General features: G+C 45.2%; 1 protein-coding gene across 1 annotated transcript in view; it reads left to right on the forward strand.

The window, feature by feature from the left end:
- Positions 1-10481, forward strand: part of rapgef1b (Rap guanine nucleotide exchange factor (GEF) 1b) — a gene marked incomplete at its 3' end in the record, with an annotated part of 74925 nt that overhangs the window by 29911 nt on the left and 34533 nt on the right. The window lies entirely within an intron of this gene.

The following is a 10481-nucleotide window of genomic DNA, read 5'->3' on the forward strand; positions in this document are numbered from 1 at the left end:
CCAGTATGAGGCAGCACATCCCAACAGAGCATAAATAATTCACTCAGCACATAACTATTTCCTGTTTTGTAATGGCTCTTCTCACATATGACACTACTACACAGCACACTACTACAGTAGGCCTGGCGTTCCACTCTAGCAGGTCGAACAGCAGATAAGACGCACGCTTCGGTTGTCGTCCTCAAGTTTGGAGAGGGGGGGGGTATGAGCAGATTTTGAGTGGTCGCAGCCTCGACGCTGAAAAGCTCTTTGCAGGAGCTCACGTGCATGCCGTCGAATGGAAGCTCTTCATTCTTGTGTCTTTTTTTTTTACGCTATCATTGTTGTATTGTGTTGCCAGGCATCTGTGGCTTGTGTGTTTGTGGTGGACAGACAGCTGAGCTGTACTAAGACACGTCTCCTGCCCCTGTCCAGAGAGAGGCGATAGAAGCACTATTTCTGTCAAGTATTTTAAATATAATAATAAGTAATGTAGCCTACTGGCCTAATTCAGTGTGTCATTGAGTTTAGGCCCGTATGAAACAGTAGCCTGTGTCTTCAACCATTTATAACGTGTGTGTGTGTGTGTGTGTGTGTGTGAGTGAGTGAGTGAGTGAGTGAGAGAGAGAGAGAGTCATGGTTATGGTAATAGCTTCCTCTGCGCTCTCTTAACTATACACCTTGGGCAGATTATTTTCAGAAGACTCACCGTGTGTGAGTTTCACATCTGAGCTATGATGGCAACAGCTGATTTATTTCAGGCTTTTGGTATGTGTGTGTGTGTGTGTGTGTGTGTGTGTGTGTGTGTGTGTGTGTAGTGCCTTTAGGGATGCAAGCCACTTACGAAGTCGTTCTTAATGTGATTCTCTTAACGTTGCTTTTTAATTAGGCTATGCATTTTTTAATACGCGTGCACACACACACACTTCCGTAAAGGGAAGTGAATGCTAACTCTGATGTTCCATCATTCTCCACGCATCGTTTCTGCCCGTTTATACTTTGAGGAAATGGCTTGAGTCGTGCTTTGTTAAAGGGTTAGGCTCCGCCCCTAAAACATGTTCTTCCTGGTTTGTTAAAGGGAGGCTCCACCCCACAAACATGCTCTTCCTGGTTTGTTAAAGGGAAGCTCCGCCCACAAACATGTCCTTCCTGGTTTGGCCCTGACCTTGGTTCTAGTTGATCAGCCCAGAAAGTTTTTTGCTACATATTTTGCTTCCATAGATACTGAAGTCATATCATACAGTCATACAAAAGTCTTCAGAGAGAGATTCTGTCATAATATGAGCTGGATTGGAGGGTCACATGTCACATATTTCCAGAATAAATGGGCCCTTATGGCCCATAATATGACTTATTATCATATGACTTCTCTGTATCTAAGGCCACGGTGTTGTAGGCCTGTCTAAAAACTACAACCACGGTCAAGGCCAAGCCAGGAAAAACAGCATCCCTTTACCAATCTTATCACCACCCCATACCCCTGCTATAAGCTCTCTCTCTTTTTTGAACTCTTCCATTACTCAACAGCTGGCTTCGGGACCCTTGTGACTCCTGCTGTCATCATTTCACAGCCTCTACAAGTACACACACAGACACACACTCTTTCATTAAGCATTACCTTCCTTGCTATGTGGTTCTGTGAGTGAGCAGCTGCACGTCCTCCTCTTCCCTCCTCTCCTCTCCTCTCCTCTCCCCTCCTCCCCTTTTCTCCTCTCCCCTCCCCTCCCCTCCTCTCCTCTCCCCTCCTCCCCTTTTCTCCTCTCCCCTCCCCTCCTCTCCTCCCCTCCCCTCCCCTCCTCCCCTTTTCTCCTCTCCTCTCCCCTCCCCTCCTCTCCTCTCCCCTCCCCTCCCCTCTTCTCCTCTCCCCTCTTCTCCTCCCCTCCCCTCTTCTCCTCTCCCCTCCCCTCCCCTCCCCTCCCCTCCCCTCCCCTCTTCTCCTCTCCTCTCCTCTCGTCTCGTCTCGTCTCCTCTCCTCTCCCCGCCTCCCCATAGTAAGGAGGGGCAGATGGGGGGGCAGCTGTTGTGTGGAAATCACACCTGCTGAATAGTGAAGATGAGCCAGGTCAGTGTGTGCTAGGGCTGCAACTAACGATTATTTTGATAATCGATTAATCTGACGATTATCTTATCGATTAACCGATAAATCGGATACACAAAAAGCGGGGGGAAAAGATTTAAAAAAAAAATTTTTTTTTGTTTTTTTTTTTTTGTTTTGCAAATTGTATTTTATGTTTTCTAAATCAGCCAGGCCTATACATATACATGTGCAAAATGAATAAGTATTAATAAAAAATAAAAAATAATATAAATAAAAAAGGCTTTGCTACATCAAATAGGTTTAACAACAGGCCATGGACTATGGCGGTAGATTGTTTCAATAAAGTAGTTGAACTCTAGCTCAATACATGCATTGTTTTAGGTAATAACTTTGCTTAATGTAAAGGTCAGTAACCCAAAGTGCAATATAGGCTACAGACAAGACACTAATGTTTTTATATAACAGATATGCTCCAAAACAATGCAATGTGTCCTCTCACTCCATACAATAGGCTAGGCGACAGAGTCAGTGCCTCACTCTGCATTTGCATGGAGAGCAGGAGACCATGGAAGGGCTGAGCCCAGCAGGACTTATATAATAAAACAATAGGAAGTTAGCTGTAACCCTCCTCTATAGATACATAGTTAGTGCTCTGGTTCTCAGCACAGCTACGCAGACTACAGCTGGACGAGCAGCGTAGTGACAGTCAGCTAGCGGCAGCAGCGAGCTAACCCTGCTAGCTAACTCACTAGCATGTCCTGACAGCAGACAGTCATAGGACAGTCATAGGTTCTACCCTTTCCGGCCATAGGTAGCGCTATGATTCGCTATGATTCGCGATGCCTACACCGGCCGCAAGACAGCGTGGCGTGCGTCAACAGGAAGTAGGTTTGTTATGGAAACAAAACCCGAAAAAAAAAAAAAAAGTAAAAAAAAAAAAAAAACGACGAATCGATAATGGCATTCGTCGCCAACGAATTTCGTTATCGATTATTATCGATTTAATCGATTCGTTGTTGCAGCCCTAGTGTGTGCAGTGTTTCCCATACATAGACGAGACTGCCATAGTCTAATTTGTCCTGCCATAGTGTCATTAAAGCAGTGTTTTTTGTGTTTTTAGCACATTTTTCAGCGGTGCTCTCGCAAAGTGTTGAAGCAGGTTCAGGCAAGGTCCCCCGTTGACGAAAGCTGTCTCTGCTAGCATGAGCAGCCTCATAGACACTCCTGCAGTGCTGAGGGGATGTTCTTGTCAAGTCTCAGCAGAATGTCCAAATGTGAACGTCTGCTATTTCTCTTCAGCCAATCAGGAAATCGCACAGACCAGCGTCATCTGTTGCCAAGAAGCGGAGTGGACCTTATTGATATGACCCGTTTCTGAGCCAAACAGGAATTAGCATTTCATGGTAACGATGAGAGTGCAAACTCTTCTATTAGGCCTACATGCTTTTGCTGAGAAAGATGAAAAGTTAGCTAAACATTTGGAGACAGGTAGTTAAGACTCTTGAAACTCTCACCCAGAAAAGGGTACATCTTTGATAGAATCTAATGGTACAACACAGCTACATTTGTGTGAACATTGAATGGAATGAATATAAAGCTACACTGCAAACTAGTTAGGTAAAGTGGCCTTGTAACTTCTCAAGTAATGTATTCAAACATTCAAGTAATGCATTCAAACACTGAATCCAAGGCACTGGCGGTGACGCGGTCTGGTGAACTTGCGAACAACCCGCTCACTCGAATGGGTCAAAAAGTGAAAGTGAAACTTATTGTGTCAACAATATCTAGTTTTCATTTTTTTTCATAACACCAACTTGAAGTTTTTAAGTACCCACTCGATATAATAAACAACAGTTTAACGATCACTAAATACTTATAATTTGTGTGGATTGGATTCACTATTCTTGTTTGCCGGAGGCTACCGGTAGGAGAGACTTGACTTGTAAACATACTTTAGTTTTAGGTCGTGTTCAAAAGCAAGAACTATGTGTTCATCTAGTTATGTGTAGTTATGTGTTTTTAGCATGTTGATGTTCTCTCAGCATGTTATGTTATTAAAATACAGTTTAGACCTTCGTAGCGATGTGTTTTGTTATCCGCTAGCTGTTAGCAGCGTTCGTAGCTGTGGCTGCGTTTAGAGTCACCAGGGTTGCCAGATGGGGCGGGTTACCGCCGAATGGGCTACTGTAGCAGTTATGAACTGGTTAGGCTATAAATTGTCAATCCGATCTGGCAACCCTGAGAGTCACTTTTTCTCCCATTCATGAATGAATGAATGGTCTTTATTGTCATTGATATAGTACAGGTACCAAACAACGAAATTTGGGAGGGGGGGCTCCCCTGGTGCTAGGAAAGAAAACTAAAAACAAGAAGGGAAAAGAGCTGGTTTACATAAATAAAGGCTATGTACCCTGTCCACTATACTATACTATACAAATAAACACGGTACTGTACTCTATGCTATGCTATACCTTAGGACTGGGCAAACGATCAAAATTTCTTTTTCGATAATCGCAAGAATTAACGATCAATTATCGATTAATCGCTAAGCTTTTCTTTTCATTAAAAAAAGTTTTTTTTTTTCCTCTGGGAAAAAACTTTATTTGTGTTGCTATTGCACACATTCATTCATTCACATTCAAACTAGACACTACAGTCAGATAACAATCCTCTTAAACAAGGCAGTGAGTAGCATAAATTGTTTAACTTAAAAACACATTTTACGTTATAAATAAAAATATAGAAAATAAGTAACTCACCATAGGAGCAGTAAAAAAACAGTTACTCACAAATAGGAGGATGACTGAAAACGTTAGTGTCCTTAAGAGCGTCCAGCTTAACTTAAATTTAAACTCCAGCGAGAGACTGTAGGCGGCAGGCCTACTGGTTCTTGTTCAGAAAGATGATCATGTTAACATGTTCAGGGGTGAGAGACGAACGCAATCTGGTGACACGTGGACAAACTAATTTCCATTATTATTATTATAAAAAATAAATAAATTAAAAATTTTAAAAAATTACGATTATCGAGCAAAATATTTGGTGATCGACCAAGATCCTTATCGATCAATGATCGATCGTCGATCATTGATGCCCACCCCTACTATACCTATTCTAACATTTCCTATCTCTGAACCTTATGTACCCGAGGGTTGTCATATTGCACATAGTGTTATTGCACATTCATTTAAAGTGTCGCAGTTTGCAGGTTTGAAATGTTCACAGTGAGTTGTGTTTCAGTATTGCACTTGATTTCAATCTAGTAGCTGCCATCAAATGTCTAGATTGTCCAGGGCCTAGAACCTAGGTCTTTGCTGTATTCAGGGCCTGAATGGCCCTGGGGTAGAAGCTGAGCTTCAGTCTGTTTGTCCTTGCGAACATGGTCCTGAACCGCCTGTCCGAGGGCAGCCGAGCAAAGTGTTCGTTCCCAGGGTGGGATGGGTCTCTGGAGATCTTGGAGGCCTTCCTGAGGCAGCGTGTGTTGTACAGCTCTTCCAGAGAGGGGAGGGGGGCGCCGGTGATCTTCTGGGCCGATCTCACGACTCTCTGTAGCGCATTCCTCTCTGCGGCTGTGCAGCTGGAGAACCACACGCAGATGCAGTAGGTGAGGATGCCCTCCACTGCGCAGCGGTAGAAGGTCACAAGCATGTCCTGGCTGATGTGGTTTTTCCTGAGGACTCTCAGGAAGTAGAGCCGCTGTTGTGCCTTCTTGATGATGGCTGCTGTGTTGGTCTTCCAGGACAGGTCATCCTGTATGTGCACCCCCAGGAATCGGAGGGTTGAGACTCAATGTTCTCAGACTCATGTTCAGTGTTTGAGGTGTACCAACATTCAAATACGCCTGTCATGTTACATTTTTATGTTACACTCAGATTTCAATGTATGACATCATTTGAAAGCTTACAATCTGTAGTTTAAGCACATGTATAAAGCTGCCTTTGCCTTCTGGTTGCTCATTTCACCAGACCGCGTCACCTATGTGTTACCTCATTGCTCGCCTTCGCTAGTTGCCTATTCTTTCCAGCATGCAACGTGTTTTGATCACGTGTGCTAGCAAAGTTTATAGGGAGCTGGCTTTATTCAACTTTTAGGTCTGTCATGACAATGGAGTGACAATGGACTCTGAATATGAGTGCAGTGGTGTGTGTTTATGTTTTCGTCTAGTGTGTGTGAGCGCGTTAGCCTTGACAGCTAATGCATTCGCGTTGCAAATGAGAGGCAAGTTAGCTAGCTAGCCTAAGTTAGCCTACATACTCATGTCAAAAACGGTCCATATCCTCCGTTTCCTAGCATGGCGTCTTTTGCAGTTTATTGATCAGTGCTACTGCCAGCATGTCACCTTCTCTGTCACCCGTCTTGCAGGGTAAACACAACTTGCGTTGTTGTTATGGAAACGGTCGTCTGTGTCTCGTCACGGATCTTTGGTTCGGTCGCAAGTAGTTGCCGGTAGTAGTTGGTCGCAAGTAGTTCTTTTTTTCTCTCTGCAACGTTCTAAACGTTCTAAAACTGACCCATGGCGTTGTGTTGCCATGGCGACTCCTAGATGTGAACTAGGCTGTAGGTGAACTCCGCCTGCCTCTGTCATTAACAGCTTCCACTGGAAGAAGACACACACACACACACACACACACACACACAGATACATACACACACAGTCCTAGTATAGAGGTGGTAGAACACTGTTGCCTGTAATAGGCTTGGCTCATTTCTAGAAATGTGCTCCCACTCTGAGACCAGCCAAGCCAGTGGTTAAGTGAGGTCACATAAAATACCCACAGTGACATCATCAACCCCCACCCCCTCTCTCTCTCTTTCCTTCTGTCCTCTCCCTGTCTATGTGCCTCTACTACCCCTCCCCTCCCCCACCCCACCATGATGTAGTTTCCTGGCCTGCCTTCCGGAGAGCTCTGGAGTGAGTGAAGCTTCCGTTGTGTGGAAGCAGAGAGGACAGGGCATGGTCGTCTCAGTGTAGAAGGACCCATGAGGACCAACATGAGGAATTCATCAGAGCATTATTAAATTGGGTGTCAAATGAAAGCTGAGAGTCTTTATTTTCAGGGAAAATTAAGTCAGAAATACTTTTGTCAACCATCTTGCAGCATAAGCACTGTAAGAAAAGGGTGTGTGTGGATTAACGAGAGCCTACAGTATTGATCATTGGGTGACTCAGTGCTGAGGAAATGTAAATGTGAAAGAAAAATCAAAATTCTTCCTTCCAGCATTATGACTGCCAATGGCCCCTGGCCCGGGCATATTACTTTTTCTTGCGATGACTGGTGGATAGATGATTCACTTACTTAGACAAATGTAGTTGTTATAATTCGCTTTGGATAAAGGCGTCTGCCAAAAATGTAAAACAAAATAATGAGTGTTTCCTAAGCACGCACAGTGACATGCGGCTGTGGCCAGTTACATGCTCCTGTGTGCCATGTGTCTCTTCCACTGTGCTGACTGGGTGTTGGAGTGTTGAGGTTCTGAAATGTTGGAGTGTTGAGGTGCTGGGGTGTTGAGGTTCTGAAGTGTTGGAGTGTTGAGGTGTTGAGGTTCTGAAGTGTTGGAGTGTTGAGGTGATGGGGTGTTGAGGTGTTGGTGTTGAGGTGCTGGGGTGTTGAGGTGTTGGTGTTGAGGTGTTGAGGTGCTGGGGTGTTGCGAGGCTGGGGTGTTGAGGTGTTGCGAGGCTGGGGTGTTGGGGTGTTGAGGTTCTGAAATGTTGGAGTGTTGAGGTGCTGGGATGTTGAGGGGCTGGGTTGTTGAGGTTCTGGAGTGTTGAGATGCTGGGGTGTTGAGGTTCTGGAGTGTTGAGGTGCTGGGGTGTTGAGGTGCTGGGGTGTTGAGGTGCTGGGGTGTTGCGAGGCTGGGGTGTTGAGGTGTTGCGAGGCTGGGGTGTTGAGGTGTTGGGGTGTTGCGAGGCTGCTGGTGTTGGAGTGTTGAGGTTCTGGAGTGTTGAGGTGCTGGGGTGTTGAGGTGCTGAGGTGTTGAGGTGTTGCGAGGCTGGGGTGTGGTGGTGTTGGGGTGCTGGGGTGTTGGGGTGTTGAGGTGTTGCGAGGCTGGGGTGTGGTGGTGTTGGGTGGCTGGGGTGTTGAGGTGTTGTTGAGGTGTTGGGGTGTTGAGGTGTGGTGGTGTTGGAGTGTTGGTGTGTTGAGGTGTTGGGAGGCTGGGGTGTTGATGTGTGCATCTGGTTGGAGTATGTAGGCTGCATCTGGTTGGAGTATGTAGGCTGCATCTGGTTAGAGTATGTAGGCTGCATCTGGTTAGAGTATGTAGGCTGCATCTGGTTAGAGTATGTAGGCTGCATCTGGTTAGAGTATGTAGGCTGCATCTGGTTAGAGTATGTAGGCTGCACGTTCTTCAGGACACGTGTTGTATGGATGGTGTGGAGGAATACCACCCAGACTATTGATCCAGACAGAACAGCCTGGGCGTGTGCGTCTTCTCCTGCCCCTCAGGGCCTCTGCTGGGTCTAGACAGGCTTGCTCTCTTCACTTCACTGCTGGTGTCACCAATGGCACTTTTCCATTGACCAGACCGGTACGGCACGGCACGCATTTGTATCCTACCCGTACCGTACTTTCAGAAACGCTTCTCCATTATACACAACAGACCTGGAGCGAGCCGGGACAGTAGGAGGAGTTAAGTGTCATAAGAGCACTTCACTTTAATAAGTGCCGCTATACAGCTCAACGGGGGAAAATGCAATAAGAAGTATGTCAAAATGCAGCACTATCATGCACAGATCAGCCTTAAAACATGTAACGTTAGATATATAATGTTAGACAGGGAGCGATGTATTTCTACGGAAAGGTTGTGCTTGAGGCTTCCATTGGACTGACGCCGGGGCTCATACAATCTCCGCGTTTGTTATTGATACGAGTGCTCCGGTGTCTTGCTGGTAGTCTTTATTTATACAGCATATGGATGTTACGTGCCTGTTACTTTCCACTTTCATAATTGTATTTAGCCTATATAGCACAAGTCATGCATTGAATGTAACCTCAAGTGCAGCTGAACAGTATTAAGTAAACCACAATACATGTGTGGGTGTCCGCGTCATCGTTATCGAAAAACGCACCCAATCGCCGACCACACGACTCCAAAAACGATACGGCAAAACTAAATGTTGAAATAGCAGTAATACCACATTCACTGATAAAATGACAGGGATGGAAAGGGGGATGGCCGTTTTAGAAGGGGGATGATCAAGCGCGCTGGACTGAGGAACGGTCTAGCATAGGCACAGCACAAAAAATCTTTGCAATTTTTTTGTTATGCTTTTGTTTTGCTTGTTGTAAAGAAAAGTTTTATAATGCATTGAAATGACATTAAACTAAGATAATAAGATGGTTATCATAATTTTTCAAATCTTTATTAATAAGTAATTACAGAAAAAGTAAATGACATTTTCCGAGAGCGAAATCTGTTGTGGTATTTAAAAATGGCGGTTAGCGGTGAACTCTATAAACATGGGATGGTGATGTTGTGACGATTTCCATTGATCAATCAACGGTCTGCAGCGTCACACGTCACACACAGCCTAGCACGGATAGTACCTTTCGCTCCTAGTCAGGAAGGGTAGCTAAACGCAGTACGGATACTACGGATCGGTTGGCAGTGGAGTAAGCAAAACAAACCGGGCTCACACGGTACGGTACGGTAGTGGAAAAGCGCCACAAGACAGCTACAACAGTACACATGCGTTGTGACTTCAGCTCATTTGATCAAGAAGCGTCTTTTGAACGGAATAAATAAATAGGGAATTTAGAGTAGAGATAAATAATGCAAAAACATTTCCTCCCGTCATCCGGAGTGATGCTCTATGAATCCTTTCACAAATAAGACAAATAGCCTAGCTGAATATGTTTTTGTATGAGTGACTGCAGACTTGGATGGTAGAGGAGTCTGGGGCTTGTCGTGGTCTGGAGCTCATCATGTAGAGGTGAAAGGTCATCGCAGGGCTACACAGGTCAACAGTAACTGACTGGTTGTGGTTGGATCTGCTGTAGGCCATGAAGTCATTACTACTACGCTAACCACTGATTTCATCTCAGTGTAATGAAGGGAGTACCAAGGGTTGAGCAATTAGGGGTTAACTTAAGTGCCTTGCTCAAAGGCACAACGGCAGTGGGAGGCACCTTAGATGTGATGCCAGCAACCCTCCAGTCACCAACTTCATACTGAATGGGTCATAATTACAACACAAAAGCACCAGTAACTGGATGAGAGAGAGAGAGAGAGAGAGAGAGAGAGAGAGAGAGAGAGAGAGAGAGAGAGAGAGAGAGAGAGAGAGAGAGAGAGAGAGAGAGAGAGAGAGAGAGAGAGAGAGAGAGAGAGAGAGAGAGAGAGAGAGAGAGAGAGAGAGAGAGAGAGAGAGAGAGAGAGAGAGAGAGAGAGAGAGAGAGAGAGAGAGAGAGAGAGAGAGAGAGAGAGAGAGAGAGAGAGAGAGAGAGAGAGAGAGAGAGAGAGAGAG

The sequence above is a fragment of the Nansenia antarctica genome (genome assembly GCF_963989245.1).
Source record: "Nansenia antarctica genome assembly, chromosome: 4".
NCBI classification, from domain to species: domain Eukaryota; kingdom Metazoa; phylum Chordata; class Actinopteri; order Argentiniformes; family Microstomatidae; genus Nansenia; species Nansenia antarctica.